Below are 25,739 nucleotides of genomic sequence, written 5' to 3' on the forward strand. Positions count from 1 at the left end.
CACCTAAATCAATCCCTGACACCTTCATTAGCACACACACAAAAATAACAAGAATAATAATTAGAGTGAAAAAGAGCAATTGAAGTAAAAAAGAACACTGGGTACCTTTGTCTGTTTCCTTCCTTCCCCTACTTTTCTACACATCCATCCATAAACTAGACAAAGTGGAGTGTGGTCCTTATGGCTTTCCCAATCCCCTTGTCACCCCTCATAAGCTACATTTTTATACAACTGTCTTCGAGATTCATGGGTTCTGGGTTGTAGTTTGATAGTTTCAGGTATCCACCACCAGCTACCCCAATTCTTTAGAACCTAAAAAGGGTTGTCTAAAGTGTGCGTAAGAGTGCCCACCAGAGTGACCTCTCGGCTCCTTTTGGAATCTCTCTGCCACTGAAGCTTATTTCATTTCCTTTCACATCCCCCTTTTGGTCAAGAAGATGTTCTCCGTCCCACGATGCCGGGTCTACATTCCTCCCCGGGAGTCATATTCCACGTTGCCAGGGAGATTCACTCCCCTGGGTGTCTGATCCCACGTAGGGGGGAGGGCAGTGATTTCACCTTTCAAGTTGGCTTAGCCAGAGAGAGAGGGCCACATCTGAGCAACAAAGACTGCCATCAAGTGTTAATAGTTTACTTCCTTTTTGACACTCCTGTGGTTATCTATCGATCACCACCATTCCCCACCCCACCCCTCATACCAATGTCACAAGACTGTTCCCCGGCTTGTACCCTTAGGAATGTCTTTGTCTCACACTCTTAAAACTGGCTTGCTGTCCTTAATTGCATGGCCAACTTCCCTGTGAATGCGATGCCCTCCCAGCGAGAGAGCACCATTCTAAACTCTACGCAACTTCTCACCCTGTAGGTAAGCCCTGAATAAAAGCTCATGTCTCAGAATGTGTTCAGTGTCTTCTTTGGCCTATGGACTGGCAAAGCCCTTATGGGCTATGACACACTTGCAGTCAAAATAAATCCATAACTTCCTGGCATGTGGTAAAGATTTTATCTACAGTGTATTAAAACATCCAAAGTGAGGGGGGGAGGGAATAGTATAAGTAGTTTGAAACTTGAGAATATTCTTGTTCTGAATTCCAACACAAAATTCTATGGAGTGAAAGACCAAGGTCTACTAAAAGAGTGAGGATGTCTACCTTTTGTTTTCATAAAGCATATTCTTCATTGTTCAGTGGAAACAATCTTAAGTCATTTTAAATGATCCATACACATCATTTCCAACCCTCCTTTTCTTTGACCCAAATGAAAACATCTCTAAATTTCTCTTTACAATGAGTGACTGAAGTAGCATCAGTGAACAGAGTCGAGTTTCCAATGCTATGGTTAGCGGGTGGCCCTTATTTTTTCCCATTCACTCAGGAAGTCAAAATAAATACTTGCCCTTACGTATTGAATAATGAAGGTAAGACACAAGTATCTGCCCCCTAAGAGCATATATTCTCAAGCACAGACAGACAAGCTTAAGATTAAAAGTTAATTTTGCCTGCAACCCTGTTATTGGGTATATACTTGGAAGAACCGAGAGCAGGGACATGAATGAACATTTGCATACTGGTGTTTATGACAGCAGAATTCACGATTCACAAACAATGGAGGTGGCCTAAGAGTACATGGACTTATAAAGGGAATGGTGAACCGTGGTGTATACATACAATAGAATATTGAGTGGTGGCAAGAAGGAATGAAGTTGTGAGGTATGTGACTAGGTGAAAGGAACTTGAGGACAGTATATTGAGTGAAATAAGCTAGACTTGAAACAATAAACATTATAATGCCTCATTAATATGGACTAACAATAATGTGGAAACTCTGAGAATTGAATTGAAGAGCATAGGTTATCAGGGGAGGGCTTATGGTAAAGGCTTCTAGATTTTAAGCTCTTACAGCGGTCACATCTGTTCACGGGTTGTAATGGTTATTTCTAAATTCTGACATGGGCTGATTGTGTATAACCTGGTCAAACACCTGAGACTCAGAGCTAGAGTTTGGCAGCTATGATTGTCAGCATTACCCCATACAGCAGCTGTTAAAAAGCTGAAAAAGAGATCAGAATTCAATTAGAGATATGGATGAAATGGACTTGGTTGGGACTAAGGTAAATCAGACTAAAAGGTAAAGGATAATATTAACTGTGTTTTAAAACTTCAACTTCTATGTGAGAACAAAGGAAGAGATGTTTATTTGGTGCAAAATCTTTATTTTCTGTAGCACATTATTTAATTTAACTTGTATTGTCGGTTTATTCAAACACCATAATTACATGGAACTTTAAGTAGGGGGTGAGAACTGGTTGGTTTGTACAGGTTAGTGTGAAACCCCAATATATCCCAGAGTAATTTGGGCAGAGAATAAAAGCATTTGCAAAGCCTGCTTGAAGGACTGGGGGAAAATGTGACAATACTAAAATTTCCCTGGGGAATTACTGATATTCTTGCAAGCATTGGGTACTACCAGTTTAGCAGGCTGGGCCCTCAATTTCGGGGCTTGCCCTTATGAAGCTTGTTACTGCAAAGGAGAGACTAAGCCTATTTATAATTGTGCCTAAGAGTCATCCCCAGAGAACCTCTATTATTGCTCAGATGTGACCTCTCTCTCTAAGCCAACTCTGCAGGTAAACTCAGTGCCCTCCCTCCTATGTGGGACATGACTCCCAGGGATGAGCCTGGACTCGCCATCATGGGATTGGGAAAGCCTTCTGGACCAAAATGGGCAAGAGAAATGAAAGAAAATAGTTTTAGTGGCGAGATTTCAAATGGAGTTGAGAGGTCATTCTGGAGGTTATTCTAATGCATTATATAGATATCCCTTTTGAGTTTTTAGTTTATTGGAATAGCTAGAAGAACATATCCGAAACTGTTGCACTGCAACCCAGTATCCTTGATTCTTGAAGATGATCATATAACTATACAGCTTACATCGTGTGACCACGTGATTGTGAAAACCTTGTGGCTCAGACTCCCTTTATCCAGTGTAAGGAGAGATGAGTAGAAAAATGGGAACAAAAATTAAATGAATAATAATGGGGGGGAGCAGAGGTATGAGATGTTTTGGGTGTTCTCTTCTATTTTTATTCTTTTTAATATATTTTTTCTTGGAGTAATGAAAATGTTCAAAAATTTATTGTGGTAATGAATGCACAACTCTATAATGATATTGTAATCAACTGATTGTACACTGTGGATGATTGTATGGTATGTGAATACATCTCAATAAAATAGCATTTAAAAAAGGACTAAAGAAACAAATGGAACACATATGATAATGGTAATTTTCTCTACATAGAGAATTTTGCCTTTTTGTCCTCTGCCCTTCACTGCTTCTTCCAAATTTTCTACAGTAAATAATTACTTTGTAAACAGAAAAAAGTAATTAAAAATTTTAATGCAACTCATCATTCATGGCCATATTTAAATAATGCCACTCATGATTTCCTGATATCAAATTAATTTCTCCCTCTCCACTGTACTTTGTATATACACCACTACTAGAATACTTAAGTGTGACCTGCTCTTTCTATTAAATGTAACATGGGTAATTGTTTATGTCTGTTTTTGCACTGGACTTAACCTGCTGAAGAGAAAGCCACACATAGTCCATCATAGTAAATGATTGGGATACGCCTGGGCTTCTGAAGACAACCCCTCAAAATAAAGAAACTCAAAAAAATAAAAAAAGGTTAATTCTGAATCATATGATTTTTAAAGCAGAAATCATCTTGTCAAACCTTCATTAAGCATGAAGCTCTTATTGATAATGAGAGAGCCTGAGTGAGAACTTGAGTTGCCTCATTACAATTCCCATGCCATCCTAGGTGCTGGGTAGACAAAGTGATCTGGACAGACAAGGTTGTGGCCCTCACCAAGTCTACAGTCTGGTGGAGAAACAGTCCACAAAATCGAACAAATAAAATATATCATAAGAAATTGTACTAAATGCATAAAGAAAAATTAGAGGGCTTTGGAAGAGAATGAAAGGGAAGGGCTGCCTAACTCAGGTTGGGTGGTTAAGAAAGTCTTCTTAGAAAAGGTGACATTCATGTAGAAACTAAAAGATGAGAAAGAGCTTACTATGGTGGGATAGTGTCGTGGGGAGAAGCTTCAAGAAGTCGGAAGAGCACCTGAAAGCCTGGGATTGGAAAGAGTGCCTGGGTACTTGGAGCTTAGTGAGTGAAGAGTGTGGTTTGCTTTGCATTTGGCTTTGATTCCCTTCCTAAAAGGAAAGTTTACGCATGCTGTAGTCCAGTAAATAAAACAGGTGAAAGCCCAGTAGTTCTGACTGAAGAAGTGGGTAAGACACCAATTAAATGAGGCCTTTACGGGTAAAGTGCTCAGAACTGCCCCTGGCTCCTACAACTGCTCAATTTATCTTGGCTTTAAAAAAAAGAGGCAAGGGTAGGAAGCCTCCTTCCTCACCCCCTCACCTTCCGGGTGTCACCTTGGGGATTCAGAGGTGTGTCTCGGCTTCCAAGGAACACAGCTCAATTGCACATTTCACCACCCCACTGCTTCACTAAGGAATATGAATTTCCGAAACCATAGTCTTTGTAAAATCTGCTAAATACAAGAGTCTTTCTGGAGAAGACTGGATTAGTAACTGCAGTGGGTTGAATAAGTGTCTTCCCAAAATTCAAGTCTACCTGGAACATCAGAAGGTGACCTTATTTGGAAATAGGGTCTTTGCAGATGTAATTAGTTAAGATGAGGCTATACCTGAAAGGTGGACCCTAAATTCAATGATTTATGTCCTTATAAGAAAAGAAGATGACACAGAGAGATACTCAATGGAAAGAAGGTCATGTGAAGATGGAGGCAGAGATTGGAGTTATGCAGCTACAAGCCAAGGAATGTCAGGAGTTGCTGGGAACACCAGAAACTAGGAAGAGGCAAGGAAGGATCCTCCCCTAGAGGCTTCCAGGGAAGTATGGCCCTGCCCACACTTTGATTTCTGATTTCTGCCTCCAGAACTGTGAGAGAATAAATTTCTGGTCTTTGAAGCCCTAGGTAACTTGTTATGGCAACACTAGAGAACTAACACAGTGAGGAATTCTGATTGAAAGTTACATGTGGGTCCTGGTATGTGGAGCTGTATTTAACAAAATATGCTAGGAGACATGAGCAATGTAGTGTCTTAAAAAATGCACAGTTGAAAGGAGTAAATGAAGTTAAAGGAGGGCAACCAAGAAAAGACACAAAGGTGGAAAAATGTGGTTTATGCAGTGTTTCACAAACTTTCATGCATAAGGATCACCTAAAGAACTTTCAAAAACAACCTCAGCGCTTCGGATTCAGCAGGTCCAGGTTGGGGACCAACGAGTTCCCACACGATACTGATGCTGCTAGTCTACGAACCACATATTGAGAATTACTGTGCAGAGCCAAGAAACCAGAATTAAAATTGAAATTAAATGGGAACAGATTGAAGGGCAAGTCATGACCAACTAAGAAGTTCTTTCTGGCAGAATTAGTCATCTCCAATAGTTAGAGGTGAGTGAAAGTCAGCTACTTTCCTGCAATCTCCCTACTAGTTCACAGTGAAAGTGAATCTGCAGCATGTGGATATTTTTTACAAACAGTAACAGAACAATTCAGAAAGTCCACTCTGTAGGTTAACAAAGCCCTGTTACCTGTCCCTTTAGGTGCTCCAAGCAACCTAGCATATGAAATTCTCTCTGAAGCAGAGGCAACACTGTTCAGTTAAGCAGGATGAGATTCGGCCTCAGATACCCCAAGTCCCTCGAACCAATGGCTGGGTTGAAGACATTTAGGAATTAAGATGTAGATGCTATCCTTAGGGGTACAGGCTTCCAGAACTCTGAATCCTTATACCTTGTTCATGCAAAAATGGAAGTATTTCTAAAATATTTCAGCCAGTCCACATCTCTTGGGTATCACTAACTTCATCAATAAAAACCCATTTTCAACATTCATTTTGATAATTAACAAAGCTCTGGCTTTGTTCAGAAGCAAAGATAATTCAAGTTCATAGTGGCCTTGTCTAGATTATAGTCTTCCTGATTAGAATATCAGATAAGCATCCCTGGTAGTGTTAGCATTTTAAATGTAACCTTAAAAACTGTACGCATGCAAGTATGTGGGGGTCATAAGCTCATGCAACTTCCTTATGGGGTACGTACTTGGAAGATCTGAGAGCAGAGGCATGGGTGGACACTTGCACACTGGTGTTTATGGAAGCAGTATTCAAGATTTGCAATAGGTGGAGGTGGTCTAAGGGTACATCGACTGAGGAACAGAATGGTGAACTGTGGTGTATGCATACAAATGGAATATTGAGCAACTACAAGGAGGAGTGAAGCTGTGAGACACACAATGCAATGAGGTGAATGGATCCTATAGACAGCATTTTGAATGAAGTACACCAGAAACAAAGGCAAACACTATAATGCCTCACTAATATGGACTAACTACAATGTGTAAACTCAGAATTGAATCTTAGAGCACAGCTTAACATGGGAACAATTATTGTAATGGTCCCTAGATTTTAAGCTCTTACAGCAGTCAAATTTATTCCTGAATTGTAACGGATATCTCCAAACTCTGCGATGCTGATCCCTTTGTGTATAACCTGATTGGTCTCTGGAACACTGGGTATCTGTGTTACACCTGAAACTCAGAAGTAGAGCTTGGCAGATATGAATGTCAGTATTAGCGCATACAGCAACTGTTAAAAAAAAAAAAAAAGCTGAAAAACAGCCCAGACATCAATTAGAGATATGAATGAAGCAGATCTGGTTAAGACTAGGGCAAATCAGGCCAAAGGGTAAAGGTTGAAACTGACTGTGTGTTAAAACTTCAACTTCCATGTGAGACCAAGGGAAGATAGGTTTATTTGGTGCAGGAGCTATATTTTTTAAACAATATGACCTCTACAGTCAGTTTGTTCAAACACCACAATTACATGGAACTATGAATAGGAAGGCAGATATGGCAGGTTTGTATAGGTTATCCCAAAATAATTTGGGCAGAAAATAAAAATATACATGCAGGGACCCCTGAGGAGCTGGGGGAAAATGCAGAAGTGTTGGACTTCCTCACCTGGATTGCTGTTGATGTTCTCACAAACATTGAGGGCTGACAGCTTGTATGCCAAGCACTCCATCTTGGGGCTTGCCCTTATGAAGCTCATTACTGCAAAGGAGAGGCTAAACCTGCTTATAATTGTGCCTGAGTCTCCCCCTGAGTGCCTCTTTGTTGTTTAAATGTGGCCGTCTCTCTCTAGCTAAGCCACCTTGGCAAGTGAACTCACTGCACTCCCCACTACGTGGGACCTGACTCCCAGGGGTGTAAATCTCCCTGGCAATGCAGGATACGACTCCTGGGGATGAATCTGGACCTGGCATCATGGGATTGAGAATATCTTCTTGACCGAAAGGGGATGCAAAATGAAATGAAATAAAGTGTCAGTGGCTGAAAGATTTCAAATGGAGTTAAGACGTCACTCTGGTGGACATTCTTATGCACTTTATAGATAACACTATTTAGGTTTCAATGTATTGGAATAGCTAGAAGTAAATACCTGAAACCATCAAACTCCAATCCAGTAGCCTTGACTCTTGAAGATGAGTGTATAGCAATGTAGCTTACAAGGGGTGACAGTGCGATTGTGAAAACCTTGTGGATCGCACTCCCTTTATCCCGTGTATGGATGGATGAGTAGAAAAATGGGGACAAATCTAAACGAAAAATGGGGTGGGATGGGGGAATGATTTGGGTGTTCTTTTTTACTTTTATTTTTTATTCTTATTCTGATTCTTCCTGGTGTAAGGAAAATGTTCAAAAATAGATTGGGGAGAACCTAAGATGGTGGCTAGGAGAGACAGGGCAAAAAAACACTTCCGTGAAAAATACTAGATAAAAGCCAGAAAGTGACCCAGAACACCAGTTCCAGTGATGCACCAGTTGGATAAGGTCTGCTAAATCCATGGGGACCATGCATTTGGGGAAACTGGGAGTCTACGTTCTGAAACGAGTGAGTGGGTCTGCTGGGTATCTAGCAGCCATACTGCCGTGTGGGGAAACTGTGGGTTGGTGTTTGGAGGCACACTAGTACTTCTTTTTTTTTTTAATTCATTTTATTGAGATATATTCACAAACCATGCAGTCATACAAAACAAAGCATAAATTCGATTGTTCATAGTACCATTACATAGTTGTGCATTCATCACCAAAATCAGTCTCTGACACCTTCATTACCACACACACAAAAATAACAAGAATAATAATTAAAGTGAAAAAGAGCAATTAAAGTAAAAAAGAACACTGGGTGCCTTTGTTTGTTTGTTTCCTTCCCCCATTTTTCTACTCATCCATCCATAAACTAGACAAAGTGGAGTGTGGTCCTTATGGCTTTCCCAATCCCATTGTCACCCCTCATAACCTACATTTTTATACAATTGTCTTCAAGATTCATGGGTTCTGGGTTGTAGTTTGATAGTTTCAGGTATCCACCACCAGCTACCCCAATTCATTAGAACCTAAAAAGGGTTGTCTATATTGTGCACAAGAGTGCCCACCAGAGTGACCTCTTGGCTTTTTTTGGAATCTCTCTGCCACTGAAGCTTATTTCATTTCCTTTCACATCCCCCTTTTGGTCAAGAAGATGTTCTCCGTCCCACGATGCCAGGTCTACATTCCTCCCCGGGAGTCATATTCCACGTCGCCAGGGAAATTCACTCCCCTGGGTGTCTGATCCCAGGTAGGGGGGAGGGCAGTGATTTCACCTTTCAAGTTGGCTTAGGTAGAGAGAGAGGGCCACATCTGAGCAACAAAGAGGTATTCAGGAGGAGGCTCTTAGGCACAATTTTAGGGAGGCCTTGGACTAGTACTTTTTAAAAAAAGCCCAGGAGCAGCTGCGGATCTGGCAGAGAGAGCTGCTTAGTGAGGCGCGGCAGGAACAGGCTGTGCGAACGCCTCAATGTCTGGCATGGAAGACGGCCTTTTGCACACCCACTGCTGATTGTCTTGGAGTAAGGAAGGCAGAGGTGAGCCAAAAGGGGAAAATAACAACCCCCCTTGCATCCATCTTCCTGGTGGGCTGGGAACGCTCCTGCCCAGCGCAGGCACCACAGCCCAGAGCCGCGGCAAAAAGCCAAGTGTGACAGGAAGTGTTTCCAGCATCACGGCACATACCACAATATCGGGCATACACAATAGCCTTTCGGGCACCCACAGCTAATTAACCCAGATCTGGGAGGGCGGAGCTGTGTGGGGAGGGGGAGATTGGCACGCTCCATTCAGCCATCCTTGCAGCAGACTGGGAATGCCCCTACACAGCCCAGCAGCCCAGAACTTCCCTTGGGGTATGGCACACACTTGTGGTGTGGCGCAGCCTTCCCTCAGCAGAGGCCCTAGAAGGGCACGGCTTGGAAGAGGGACCCACTTGGAAATCCCAGGGACCCAAACTTGGTGCACCAATTGGACCCCACAAGAATCAGACCCCCACACACCACAAATACAAACTTGGGGAGAACTGACTTGAGGGGAACACGTGACTCGCAGATGCCATCTGCTGTTTAGTTAGAGAAAGTGTATGCCACCAAGCTGTAGAACTGACAAATTAGAAATTAGTGTTTGAACAATCCTTCATATCCTAAAACAACCCTATCAAGTAAAGCAAATACCAAGAGGCCAAAAACAACAGAAAATTTCAAAGCATATGATAAAACCAGATGATATGGAGAACCCAAACCCAAACACCCAAATCAAAAGATCAGAGGAGACACAGTACTTGGAGCAGTTAATCAAAGAACTAAAGATAAACAACGAAAGCATGGCACAGGATATAAAGGACATGAAGAAGACCCTAGGAGAGCATAAAGAAGAAATTGCAAGAGTAAATAAAAAAAATAGATGATCTTATGGAAATAAAAGAAACTGTTGACCAAATTTAAAAGATTCTGGATACTCATAGTACAAGACTAGTGGAAGCTGAACAATGAATCAGTGACCTCGAGGACCACAGACCAGAAAATGAAAGAACAAAAGAAAGAATGGGGAAAAAAATCAAAAAAATTGAAATGGACCTCACAGATATCATGGATAAAATAAAACGTCCAAATATAAGACTCATTGGTGTCCCAGAAGGGGAAGAGAAGAATAAAGGTCTAGAAAGAGTATTCAAAGATATTGTTGAGGAAAACTTCCCAAACTTTCTACACAATATAAATACACAAAGCATATGTGCCCAGTGAACTCCAAATAGAATAAATCCAAATAAACCCACTCCAAGACATATTCTGATCAGACTGTCAAATACTGAAGAGAAGGAGCAAGTTCTGAAAGCAGCAGGAGAAAAGCAATTCACCACATACAAAGGAAACAACATAAGACCAAGTAGTGACTACTCAGTGGCCACCATGGAGGCGAGAAGGCAGTGGCATGACATATTTAAAATTCTGAGAGAGAAAAATTTCCAACCAAGAATACTTTGCCCAGCAAAACTCTCCTTCATATTTGAGGGAGAGCTTAAATGTTTCACAAACAAATGCTGAGAGATTTTGCTTATAAAAGACCTGCCCTACTTCAGATACTAAAGGGAGCCCTACCAACAGAGAAACAAAGAAAAGAGAAAGAGATATAGAGAAAGGTTCAGTACTAAAGAGATTCAATATTGGTTCAATAAAGGACAATAAGAAAGAGAGGGGAAAAAATATATCTGACAAACATAAACCAAAGGATAGGAGGGCTGATTCAAGAAATGCCTTCACAGTAATAACATTGAATGTAAATGGATTAAACTCCCCAATTAAAACATATAGATTGGCAGAATGGATCAAAAAATATGAACCATCAATATGCTGCATGCAAGAGAGTCATCACAGACACAGGGACACAAAGAAATCAAAAGTGAAAGGATGGAAAAAATATTTCATGAAAGCTACAGCCAAAAGAAAGCAGGAGTAGCAATATTAATCTCAGATAAAATAGACTTTAAATGCAAGGAGGTTATGAGAGACAAAGAAGGCCACTACACAGTAATAAAAGGAGGAATTCAACAAGAAATAACAATCATAAACGTTTATGCACCCAATCATGGTGCCACAAAATACATGTGACAAACACTGGCAAAACTAAAGGAAGCAATGGATGTTTCCACAATAATTGTGGGAAACTTCAACACATCACTCTCTCCTATAGATAGATCAGCCAGACAGAAGACCAATAAGGAAACTGGAAACCTAAACAATCTGATAAATGAATTGGATTTAACAGACAGATATAGAACATTACATCCCAAATCACCAGGATACATATTCTTCTCTAGTGATCATGGAACTTTCTCCAGAACAGACCATATGCTGGGACATAAAACAAGCCTCAATAAATTAAAAAAAAATTGAAATTATTCAAAGCACATTCTCTGACCACAATGGAATACAATTAGAAGTCAATAACCATCAGAGACTTAGAAAATTCACAAACACCTGGAGGGTAAAAAGGAGGGGGAGATGAAAACATTCCCAGATAATCAAAAGCTGAGGGACTTCATCACCAGTAGATCAGTCCTATAAGAAATGCTACAGGGAGCTGAACAGACTGAAAGGAAGGGACACTAAACAATTGACTGAAACCAAATGAAAAAATAAAGATTTCCAGTAAAGATCACATGGTAAATATAAATATTGATACTACTGTATTTTTGATTTGTAATTCCACTATTTACTTCCTACAGAGTCTAAAATACATAAAGTGTAATGATGAATCCGTGGTTTTGGACTCAATGTAAAATATGTAATTTTTGACAAGAACTACATAAAGGTGGGGGAATGGAGGAGTGTAGGAACATAGTTTATGTGTCCTATTGAAGTTGAGTTGGTATCAAAGAAAACAAGATTGTTATAGACTTGAGATGTTAAATTTAAGCCCCACAGTAAACACAAAGAAAGTATCAGAGAATATGATCATAAAGATGAAAAGTAGAGTATGGGTTACGAGAAGGGGGGGAAGGGGCAATGGGGAGTTAATAAGAAATGGGTGTAGGGTTTCTGTTTGGGGTGAAGGGAAATTTCTAGTAATGGATGGTGGGAAGGTGATGGCATTGCAACATTGTGAATGTGATTAATCCCACTAAATGGAATGCTTGGGAGGGGTTGGAATGGGAAGATTTATGCTGTATTTATGTTTCCACAAATGAAAAAAAAGTCTAAACAGATATTGACAACTAAATGCCATAGATGATCCTGGATGAGATCTAAGAATAGAGGAGAAAAGGCTCAAAAGGACACAATTGGGACATTAAAAAAATGAAATACAGAATGTAAGCTTTATATCAATGTTAAATTTCTTGAACTTCTTAACTACACTTAATGTGATTACATAAATGAATATTCTTGTCCATAGGAAATGTATATGTGAATTATATTATTTGTTCAAGAATGTGTGCAACTTGCTCTCATATGTTCAGAAGACAGAGCAATAGATGATGGATGATAAATAGGGAGGGAGGGAGGGAGAGAAAGAAAGAAACGGTAAAGTGACAAAATATTAAAGTTGGTAGATCTGGGTATCAGTGGAGGGGTGTTGGGGTATGCTGGAGTTCTGTGTATGGGGTTTGTATTATTTTTGCAAGTGTTCCTGTAAGTTTGAATTTATTTCAAAACAAAAATTAAAAAAAAAATAGATTGGGGTGATGAATGCATAACTATATGATGGTACTGTGAACAGCTGATTGTACACCATGGATGATTATATGGTATATGAATATATCTCAATAAAACTGAATTTAATTAAAAAAAACTGTAAGCATGTTGTTATTTGAATTTTGGTTGCACAGAGGAGCAATATGTAAAGTATGCACCCAGACTATGAATCAGCTTTCATCTTTTGCCCCAGACTTAGATGCACCATGACCCAGGCATTGCAGAGAATGTAAATCCTAAAGGAAGTAGTAAATAACTGAGATAAGGAACTAATGAAGTTTTCCAGACCCCTGTTACTTGTTACCCAAGATGATTATCTTACTTCATCTCTATTGTGTATAAAAGCCATGGGAAAAATCACTACCAGGAGGCAGATATGGGAAGTTTCCCCTGCCCGCCCATCAGTGTTAATCAGCCCTTGGGTGTGTCCTTGCATTAAGCTGCACGGAGCAATGAACCCAGATTTGGAGGGGTCTCGTCTTCAGTGCCCTGCAGACCACCCGGAGGATACCTACTTGAGATCAACATGCTTAGGCTAATGTGTTTTAGTGACAATTGCTTTGTAAAAGTCACCTGATATAGTAAAATTTTAATAGCAAAAAGTGGTTTTTAATGAAATTGAGGAAAGACATAGTATTTATGGATTTACTAGAAAGTGGGATATGCATATTCTGGTGTAGCTTAGCACATTGTTGGTGGCCTAAGGATGACCTGGGGCATAAAAGACAAAGACCAAGGAATTATCCCAGATTGGAAGAGATCAAGGAGGCACAACAATCAAGGAAATGCAATCTGGGATCTTAGACCAAGAAAAGGACTTTAGTGGGACAATTGGCAAAATTTGAATAAGGTCAGTAGATCAGTCCACGGTTTTTGTCCTGGTTTTGCTCCCCCTCTTGTGGTGAAGCAAGATGATGATGATCTTTGGGAAGCCTGGAGGAAGAGCATGTGGAAATTCTGAGCTATGGTTACAACTTCTATGAGTCTGAAACTACCTCAAAATGGAAACTTCAAAAATAAAAAAATTAAATATTTAAAAAATCTGGGGAAGGCAATCTGTTTAAACATTTTAATTAAATTTGTACTGTAGTAGTGAGTGCTCCTGCTCCTCCTGCCCCTTTCTTACCTTCTGCGCCAACTCTCTTTTAAGGCATCTTCTTTTAGTAACCTGTGAAGTGATGAATTTGCCTATGTCCTTGGTTCCCCTGATTCATCCTAAGCCAGATAAAGGGGAGGGCCAGTTAGACAGTGGCCTAGAGCACGAATCTATGAGTAGGGAGGGGTATCATATCATTTATCTTCCAGACCAGTACAAATTTGAGATTAAAAGGGGGTGCCAAAAATAATCATAGTTCTATAATTCTTGAAATATTTGTCTCTGGATCAACAAATTGGTTTTTATTAAAATGCTGGAGGATCTAAAAATAATTTAATTTCAAACCCATTTTCAAAATAATATTTTTTGTAAGAAAATAAAAAACATGCATGTGTGTGTGTTAACGCAAGATTTAAAAACTTTATGTTGATTATAGGAACATTAAAAATAGCATAAGCAGAATTATTATTTTAGGTATGTATTCACATACCTTAGTTTCTTAACCTCAGCTAAGTCAATGTAGCATCTCTGGCATTCTTCTGAAAAGTATTTTTTCAGTATATCATTATTTTTAAAACTTTTTCATGGAATTATCTGCAGTCTTCTTCAAAGTAGTATTTCAGGGTTAATAAATTTGAAATTCTAGACACTTAATTTACTCCTCTCTCTAGGCCAGGTGCTGAGATACCTCATAAACTCAGAGGAAATTCTGCTAAATGGAGGATGTACTCGATTCCAATTGTTTTATATATTGAAATGTGTTTTAAAATGTTATTGTGGCCATACACACACACACACACACACACAAAACAGGAAATTTGCTAAATTCAGTGGCATTAACTACACTTACAGTGTTGCGCTACCTATCAACACTGTATATTACCAAAACTTTGAAATATGTCAAGTTTTTGAGCCCCAAAATTTGTAGATTGGGCCTTTTTGTCTCCATTTAGACTCCCTTTCTTTGGCAAATATTTTTTACAGGGTAAATCATGTCAAATAAGTGGTCTCTATTTATGATTGCTTTGATTGTTTGGGATTTTATTGTTTCACCAAATATAGATGTTGTAAAACCATACACCTTCTCAACTTAATTCATTTTGGTCCAGAATATAAACATCAATTAAAAACAAGAGTTCCATTAAAACATTATTCTCAGAAGCCAAGGTCTTTTAAATCAAAATCATAGAATTTCAAAATTAAGCTCTTAAAATTGTTCAGTTTTTCCTTTGCTTTTGTAGACATAAATTTCAATGTCTCCCTATTTGCAAGTTTTGTATACAGTAATTGCAATTTGCTAAAGCTGTATAAGCTGAATTTTTTGGCACTCTATTTCAGAAATATTTTGATTAAATATTTCCATCTCATTTTAAACAAGATATACTCAAAGAGGACTCACAAAAAGGTTCAATGTTATTATAGGATATAGGCTTAATTACAAATTAGTTCTTCCAAGGCTCAGATATTTTTAAAATGTAATTAATAACAATTTTTATTTGAATCCAAATCAGCTTCATCAAAATTTTCTAATTAGTATATATATAAAATGTTTATAAATTTTACAATTATGGCTTCTATGTCTGTTGGTAGATTATTGCCTTTTCTTTCAACAATTATCAATTATATGTATACCTCAACCAATTTGAAGAACATTTTTGATCCACAGGTTCTTAACTTAGTAGGAACATTGTTTCACCATGAAACTGTACTGCATTTAAATTTACATTTATATTATCAGTGAAAAACAAATCATATTATTGTCAGTGTTGAATTTCTTAACTGAACTTACATCCTACATCATTGTGAATACTATTATATACTATTGTATGCTAAACTGCTAAGAGAGCGAATATATCAACAAATATCATAATTTCACTTTTCATAGGAGCACAAGAAAACTCAGAACTGAAAAGGAGCAAAATTGATTTAGAAGAACTGCCATTTGATCTAAATGAAAAGTCCTACTTCCCAGAGTGATAGGAAAATGTAGTTTCTGCATCTGTATGAGTTATGTTGTAATCTTCAGGCACAGTCTTCTTAAAATAACTACCAACATTTGAAGTAGATGTTGATTCTTCTTCAGCAAATTTGTGTCTTCTACTTTTCATGTAGTCAGTAATATTATAATAGCCTCCATGGGGGATAATTAATGTTGATAAATAGTTTATGCAATTTAAAAATTCAGCATGAACTTTCTTGAGAGACCAAAATTCAAATTTAATTTTTCATTCAATAAAAAACTATTTTAAAGCTCATTCCAATGACTCCCAGGGAGGAATGTAGACCCGGCATCGTGGGACAGAGAACATCTTCTTGACCAAAAGGGGGATGTGAAAGGAAATGAAATAAGCTTCAGTGGCAGAGAGATTCCAAAAGGAGCCGAGAGGTCACTCTGGTGGGCACTCTTACGCACACTTTAGACAACCCTTTTTAGGTTCTAAAGAATTGGGGTAGCTGGTGGTGGATACCTGAAACTATCAAACTACAACCCAGAACCCATGAATCTCGAAGACAGTTGTATAAAAATGTAGCTTATGAGGGGTGACAAGGGGATTGGGAAAGCCATAAGGACCACACTCCACTTTGTCTAGTTTATGGATGGATGAGTAGAAAAATAGGGGAAGGAAACAAACAGACAAAGGTACCCAGTGTTCTTTTTTACTTCAATTGCTCTTTTTCACTCTAATTATTATTCTTGTTATTCTTGTGTGTGTGCTAATGAAGGTGTCAGGGATTGATTTGGGTGATGAATGTACAACTATGTAATGGTACTGTGAACAATCGAAAGTACGATTTGTTTTGTATGACTGCGTGGTATATGAATATATCTCAATAAAATGAAGATTAAAAAAAAAAAAAAAAAAAAAAAAAGACATAATGCTGAGCAAAATAAGCCAGGCACAAAAAAGAGAGATATTGTATGTTACCACTAATGTGAATTCTGTGAAAAATGTACAATGTTTTATACTGTAGAATGTAGGGGACCTAGAGATACCAATTAGTGGAGGGGGAATGATAATCTAATAAGAACAGATTATGATTATGATTATGGTTTGTAAACTTTCTTGGATATAGTAAGATCATGTTGGAAGCAATAGAGTTATTTTAGGTTTTTTTTTTCTCTTATTCCTTTGTTTTCTTAGGGTTTATTAATTTTCTTGGGGTATGGAAGGAACATGTTGGAAGCAATGTAGTTATTTTAGATTATTTGTTTTTCTTACTCTTCTGTTTGGACATGGTTTATTAATTTTCTTGGGGTATGGTAGGAACATATTGGAAGCAAAGTAGTTATTTTAGGTTATTTGTTTTCCTTAATCCATTGCTTTGTTTGAAATGTTGTGGGGTTTTTTTGGTTGTTGTTTGCCTGTTTGTTTTTAATTTTTTGATAAACAAAGTTAAAAAATTGAAAAAAAATCAGTAGAAAAATGGGAGTAAAAACTAAATGACAAATAGGGTGGGATGGGGGGATGGTTTGGGTATTCTCTTTTCACTTTTATTTTTTATTCTTATTCTGATTCTTTCTGATGTAAGGAAAATGTTCAGAAATAGATTGTGGTGATGAACGCATAACTATATGATCATACTGTGAATAGTTGATTGTATACCATGGATGACTGTATGGTTTGTGGATATATTTCAATAAAACTGAATTAAAAAAAAAAAAAAAAAAAAAAAAAGCTCATTCCTGCTGAAAGAGTTTATGGGCAAAAATTAACATACAATATAATAAATAAATGGTTGTAGACTTATAAATAATAAAACCCCTAAAGCAAGAGTGTCAAGGACTGCTCAGCCTATTTCCCCTACTATGCATTCATATATTTAATTCATATAATTGATTAAATCATATCCCCCCAAAAGATATGTTCATGTCCTAACCCCCAGTCAGTGAATGTGAACTCATTTGTAAATAGGCTCTTTGAAGATGTTATTAGCAAAGTTGAGGCCAAACTGAATCCAGTAAGACTGGACACAGTAACAGGAGATTGACAGGGAAGGTGACAGCCATGTGACAGAGGCAAAAATTGAGTTACGGACTACTGGTAGATCACCATCAGAATTCTTCTGACTTCAGAGAACATGTGATCCAGCTGTCTCCTTGATTTTGGACTTTCAGCCTCTGAAACTGTGAAGCAATAAATTCCTGTTGTTGAAGACAACTAGCCTGTGGTATTTTGCTACAGCAGCCCTGTGGACACAGGGAAGGTTCCCTGGCTTGATAAGTTGTTCAGGGAAGCCTCCTCATAAAAGGTTATGAGAAGGCCAAGATGTTGTGTGCCTGAAGGCAGGCAATTAAGATAAGGACGCTGGGCTCTTTCCGTGTTCCTATCTCCCACCCAGCCCTGAAGAGATTTCCCTTAAGATTAAGAACATGTTTACCATCACATCCTTGTACACACATACCATCATGTCCTTGTGACTTTAGAAAAAATGCACCCTCCCTGAGACACCTGAAAACAGTCATGTAGGAGACTACCTTGTATACTATAAAAACCTGTAGGAATGAGTAGAATAAAGGTTTCTTTTGCATGAACACAGAGATGGAGTTGGCTCCCTTCTTTCACAATTGGTGCCCCGTGTGAGGCGTTCCAGTCCTGACCATGACGTTTGGAAGCTGCGCAGTAAGTACAAGTGAGTTGTCTCGCGGTGGTTCAGTAGTTTCAGCCACTCAACGATATGGGTCAGTCTCTCACTGTTCCCCAGCACCAGTATGTTCTAACTTTGCAACGGCTGCTGCAGGCTAGTGGAGCTTCTGTTTCAGAAGATAATTTGTACTCTTTATTGCATGATGTTGTTCAATACAACCCTTGGTTTCCTGAGGAAGGCACATTAGACTTAGATGTGTGGGAGTCCATTGGACAAAATTTAAAGCGCCACTTTGAGCAAGTACAGGAAGTTTCCTCTAAAACATTTACTACATGGGCTCTTGTTCGCACTGCCCTGGCCCCTCTTCACATTGCCGAGACTGAGGTTTCAGAAACTAAGGTACCTAAGAGGGAGACCACCGCTCTCTCCGATGAATGTCTTCTGCCTCAAGAGCCCTTAGCTCCCATACCGTCCACTGATAAAGGTGGCAGGGAAATGACTATAGCCTGGCCCTCTCCTCCTCCTATTCCTCCTCCTTTATCGCCACTGCCTCCCCTTTGCAGAGATGCTGCGACCATTTTACAACGCTGTTGGTGTGAAGTAGCATTAGCTGGCGATCTTGTTTGCCCTGTTATGCTTAACCAGCAAAACCAAAGAATGTTTGAGCCATTAGCCTATCCAACTTATAAAGAGCTCAGAAAAAATGTCTGAGAAAATGGTGCCACAAACCCATTTACTAAAGGGTTACTGCAATCCTTGTCTGAAAACTATGCCTTGAACCCCTGGGATTGGAATTCCTTAGCTCGTACCATTCTTGAGTCTAGTGCTTATCTGCCGTGGCACATGGAGTATGACAAATGTTGCATGGAACAGGCCGGTAGTGATCAATTAGCAGGAGTCAACATTACCATGGAGCAGCTCCAAGGGCACGGCCAGTATGAAGATGTTAACCAACAGTTAAATTGGCCAGATAATATGTATCAACAGGCAGCACTTTGCTCCATGTGAGCATGGGAGTGATTGCCAGATTCAGGGACAGATGCACAAGGCTCTTTCATTAATATCCACCAAGGCCCACAAGAGCGTTTTGTAGATTTTGTTGACCGGCTGATAAAAGCCATAGAACAACAGGTTAGCCATTGTGGCACGGTTAATATCATTCTTTTACAGTTACCCTTTGAAAATGATAATGCAGACTGTCAACAAGCCATGTACCCTATCTACACTAAGGCACAGGCTATCAGTGATCTTATCAAAGCATGCCAATTGGTGGGCACTGAAACGCACAAAGCATGAGTTTTTGCCACTGCTATGCGTGCCTCCTCTAAAACTACATCCAATGTGTGTTTTTGGTGCGGCCAGTCAGGACATTTCCAAACAATGCCCTCAAAAGAACAAGCAACCGACAGGCTCCCAAAATAGGAATTAATTATAATATGTAAACTCATAGATATGAAATATATGGTACCAAGATATAGGACGAGGCTTAAGAATGGGGAGTGGTTGCTTAGTATGAGCAGAATGTTCAACTAGGATGAACTTAAATGTTTGGAAATGAACAGGGGTGTCGGTAGCAAGATGTGAGAATAACTAACAGCGCCGAATGGTGTGTGAATGAGGTGGAAAGGGGAAGCTCAGAGTCATATATGTCACCAGAAAGAAAGTTGGAGGTCAAAAGGTGGGAATGTATAAAACTGAATCCTATGGTGGGCAATGTCCATGATCAACTGTACAAATACTAGAAATCGCTTCCATGAATCAGAACAAATGTATGACAATACAATTAGAAGTTAATAATAGAGGGGCATAAAGGGAAGAACTATATACCTATTACAAACTATATACTACAGTTAATAGTATTTCAACATTTTTTCATAAACATTAACAAATGTACTATATCAATACTACGAGTCAACAATTGAGGGGGGTTGGTTAGGGATAGGGGAGGATTCGAGTTTCCTTTTCTTTTTTTCTTTTTTCATCTTTCACTTTATTTCTTGTCTGGAGTAATGAAAAGTTTCTAAAAATTGAACAAAAATTAAGTGTGATGGATACACAGCTGTATGAGGGTACCCAGGGGCAAGTGATTGCACACTTTGGATCTTTGGATAATTGTACGGTATCTGAACAATCTCAATAAAAATGAAAAAAAAAAAAAAGAAAAGAAAAGAAAACATAGGTATAACCATCAGAGACTTAGAAAATTCACAAATACCTGGAGGTTAAACAACACACTCCTAAACAATCAGTGGGTTAAAGAAGAAATAGCAAGAGAAATTGCTAAATATATAGAGACGAATGAAAATGAGAACACAACATACCAAAACCTATGGGATGCAGCAAAAGCAGTGCTAAGGGGGAAATTTATAGCACTAAACGCATATATTAAAAAGGAAGAAAGAGCCAAAATCAAAGAACTAATGGATCAACTGAAGAAGCTAGAAAATGAACAGCAAACCAATCCTAAACCAAGTACAAGAAAAGAAATAACAAGGATTAAAGCAGAAATAAATGACATAGAGAACAAAAAAACAATAGAGAGGATAAATATCACCAAAAGTTGGTTCTTTGAGAAGATCAACAAGATTGACAAGCCCCTAGCTAGACTGACAAAATCAAAAACAGAGAAGACCCATATAAACAAAATAATGAATGAAAAAGGTGACATAACTGCAGATCCTGAAGAAATTAAAAAAATTATAAGAGGATATTATGAACAACTGTATGGCAACAAACTGGATAACGTAGAAGAAATGGACAATTTCCTGGAAACATATGAACAACCTAGACTGACCAGAGAAGAAACAGAAGACCTCAACCAACCCATCACAAGCAAAGAGATCCAATCAGTCATCAAAAATCTTCCCACAAATAAATGCCCAGGGCCAGATGGCTTCACAGGGGAATTCTACCAAACTTTCCAGAAAGAACTGACTCCAATCTTACTCAAACTCTTTCAAAACATTGAAAAAAATGGAACACTACCTAACTCATTTTATGAAGCTAACATCAATCTAATACCAAAACCAGGCAAAGATGCTACAAAAAAGGAAAACTACCGGCCAATCTCCCTAATGAATATAGATGCAAAAATCCTCAACAAAATACTTGCAAATCGAATCCAAAGACACATTAAAAAAATCATACACCATGACCAAGTGGGGTTCATTCCAGGCATGCAAGGATGGTTCAACATAAGAAAAACAATCAATGTATTACAACACATTAACAAGTCAAAAGGGAAAAATCAATTGATCATCTCAATAGATGCTGAAAAAGCATTTGACAAAATCCAACATCCCTTTTTGATAAAAACACTTCAAAAGGTAGGAATTGAAGGAAACTTCCTCAACATGATAAAGAGCATATATGAAAAACCCACAGCCAGCATAGTACTCAATGGTGAGAGACTGAAAGCCTTCCCTCTAAGATCAGGAACAAGACAAGGATGCCCGCTGTCACCACTGTTATTCAACATTGTGCTGGAAGTGCTAGCCAGGGCAATCCGGCAAGACAAAGAAATAAAAGGCATCCAAATTGGAAAAGAAGAAGTAAAACTGTCATTGTTTGCAGATGATATGATCTTATATCTAGAAAACCCTGAGAAATCAACGATACACCTACTAGAGCTAATAAACAAATTTAGCAAAGTAGCGGGATACAAGATTAATGCACATAAGTCAATAATGTTTGTATATGCTAGAAATGAACAAACTGAAGAGACACTCAAGAAAAAGATACCATTTTCAATAGCAACTAAAAAAATCAAGTACCTAGGAATAAACTTAACCAAAGATTTAAAAGACCTATACAAAGAAAACTACATAACTCTACTAAAAGAAATAGAAGGGGACCTTAAAAGATGGAAAAATATTCCATGTTCATGGATAGGAAGGCTAAATGTCATTAAGAAGTCAATTCTACCCAAACTCATCTACAGAGTCAATGCAATCCCAATCAAAATTCCAACAACCTACTTTGCAGACTTGGAAAAGCTAGTTATCAAATTTATTTGGAAAGGGAAGATGCCTCGAATTGCTAAAGACACTCTAAAAAAGAAAAACGAAGTGGGAGGACTTACACTCCCTGACTTTGAAGCTTATTATAAAGCCACAGTTGCCAAAACAGCATGGTACTGGCACAAAGATAGACATATAGATCAATGGAATCGAATTGAGAATTCAGAGATAGACCCTCAGATCTATGGCCGACTGATCTTTGATAAGGCCCCCAAAGTCACTGAACTGAGCCATAATGGTCTTTTCAACAAATGGGGCTGGGAGAGTTGGATATCCATATCCAAAAGAATGAAAGAGGACCCCTACCTCACCCCCTACACAAAAATTAACTCAAAATGGACCAAAGATCTCAATATAAAAGAAAGTACCATAAAACTCCTAGAAGATAATGTAGGAAAACATCTTCAAGACCTTGTATTAGGCGGCCACTTCCTAGACTTTACACCCAAAGCACAAGCAACAAAAGAGAAAATAGATAAATGGGAACTCCTCAAGCTTAGAAGTTTCTGCACCTCAAAGGAATTTCTCAAAAAGGTAAAGAGGCAGCCAACTCAATGGGAAAAAATTTTTGGAAACCATGTATCTGACAAAAGACTGATATCTTGCATATACAAAGAAATCCTACAACTCAATGACAATAGTACAGACAGCCCAATTATAAAATGGGCAAAAGATATGAAAAGACAGTTCTCTGAAGAGGAAATACAAATGGCCAAGAAACACATGAAAAAATGTTCAGCTTCACTAGCTATTAGAGAGATGCAAATTAAGACCACAATGAGATACCATCTAACACCGGTTAGAATGGCTGCCATTAAACAAACAGGAAACTACAAATGCTGGAGGGGATGTGGAGAAATTGGAACTCTTATTCATTGTTGGTGGGACTGTATAATGGTTCAGCCACTCTGGAAGTCAGTCTGGCAGTTCCTTAGAAAACTAGATATAGAGCTACCATTCGATCCAGCGATTGCACTTCTCGGTATATACCCGGAAGGTCGGAAAGCAGTGACACGAACAGATATCTGCACGCCAATGTTCATAGCAGCATTATTCACAATTGCCAAGAGATGGAAACAACCCAAATGTCCTTCAACAGATGAGTGGATAAATAAAATGTGGTATATACACACGATGGAATACTACACGGCAGTAAGAAGGAACGATCTCGTGAAACATATGACAACATGGATGAACCTTGAAGACATAATGCTGAGCAAAATAAGCCAGGCACAAAAAGAGAAATATTATATGCTACCACTAATGTGAACTTTCAAAAATGTAAAACAAATGGTTTATAATGTAGAATGTAGGGGAACTAGCAGTAGAGAGCAATTAAGGAAGGGGGAACAATAATCCAAGAAGAACAGATAAGCTATTTAACGTTATGGGGATGCCCAGAAATGACTATGGTCTGTTAATTTCTGATGGATATAGTAGGAACAAGTTCACAGAAATGTTGCTATATTATGTAACTTTCTTGGGGTAAAGTAGGAACATGTTGGAACTTAAGCAGTTATCTTAGGTTAGTTGTCTTTTTCTTATCCCCTTGATATGGTCTCTTTGAAATGTTCTTTTATTGTATGTTTGTTTTCTTTTTAACTTTTTTTTTTCATACAGTTGATTTAAAAAAGAAGGGAAAGTTAAAAAAAAAAAAAAAAGAAAAACAAAGAAAAAAAAAAAGATGTAGTGCCCCCTTGAGGAGCCTGTGGAGAATGCAGGGGTATTCGCCTACCCCACCTCAATGGTTGCTAACATGACCACAGACATAGGGGACTGGTGGTTTGATGGGTTGAACCCTCTACCATAAGTTTTACCCTTGGGAAGACGGTTGCTGCAAAGGAGAGGCTAGGCCTCCCTATATTTGTGCCTAAGAGTCTCCTCCCGAATGCCTCTTTGTTGCTCAGATGTGGCCCTCTCTCTCTGGCTAAGCCAACTTGAAAGGTGAAATCACTGCCCTCCCCCCTACGTGGGATCAGACACCCAGGGGAGTGAATCTCCCTGGCAACGTGGAATATGACTACCGGGGAGGAATGTAGACCCGGCATCATGGGACGGAGAACATCTTCTTGACCAAAAGGGGGATGTGAAAGGAAATGAAATAAGCTTCAGTGGCAGAGAGATTCCAAAACAAGCCGAGAGATCACTCTGGTGGGCACTCTTACGCACACTTTAGACAACCCTTTTTAGGTTCTAAAGAATTGGGGTAGCTGGTGGTGGATACCTGAAACTATCAAACTACAACCCAGAACCCATGAATCTCGAAGACAGTTGTATAAAAATGTAGCTTATGAGGAGTGACAATGGGATTGGGAAAGCCATAAGGACCAAACTCCACTTTGTCTAGTTTATGGATGGATGTGTAGAAAAGTAGGGGAAGGAAACAAACAGACAAAGGTACCCAGTGTTCTTTTTTACTTCAATTGCTCTTTTTCACTCTAATTATTATTCTTGTTATTTTTGTGTGTGCGCTAATGAAGGTGTCAGGGATTGATTTAGGTGATGAATGTACAACTATGTAATGGTACTGTAAACAATCGAAAGTACAATTTGTTTTGTATGACTGCGTGGTATGTGAATATATCTCAATAAAATGATGATTAAAAAAAAAAAAAACTATTCCCCCCCCCAAAAAAAAAAAAAAAAAAAAAACATAGGTCCATACAAAAACCTGTACACAATATTTGTAGCAAAATTATTCATAATAGCCCCAAATTGGAAACAACTTAGTCGTTCATAAACTGATGAGTGGATACATAAAACGTGATATATCTATACAGTGGAATATTATTCAGCAACAAAATTGAATAAAATACTGACACATGGTAATACACAGATGAACCTTGAAAACTTTACGCTAAGTGAAAGAAGCCAGTCACAAAAGACCTCACTTTGTGGGATTCCATTTATATGAAATGACCATTATAAGCAAATCTATAGAGATAGAAAGTAGATTGGTAGTTGCCTAGGGCTGGAGATGGTTGAGGAGAAATAGGAAATGATCATTATTGGACGGATTTTTTTTCAAATGATGAAATGTTCTAATATTGATGTGACGATGGTTGCATAACTCTGGGACTATACTAAAAACCATTGAATTATACACTTTAAATGGGTGAATTGTATAGCATATGAGTTATATCTCAATAAAGGTGTTATGTTAAAAAAAGAAAAAAAAAAAAAAAAGAACATGCATCCGACAGGCTCCCAAAATAGGGGGCCCTCCAATAATATCTCCAGACCCCCTAAGCCCTGTCCCCACTGTAAAAAGGGGTTCCATTGGGCTAATCAGTGCAATTCTAAATGGGATCGCAATGGAGCCCTGTTAGACTTGGGAAACTCCCGAGGGGGCCAGCTCCAGGGCCCC

The sequence above is a fragment of the Choloepus didactylus genome, chromosome 8 (assembly GCF_015220235.1).
Source record: "Choloepus didactylus isolate mChoDid1 chromosome 8, mChoDid1.pri, whole genome shotgun sequence".
Lineage (NCBI taxonomy): Eukaryota > Metazoa > Chordata > Mammalia > Pilosa > Megalonychidae > Choloepus > Choloepus didactylus.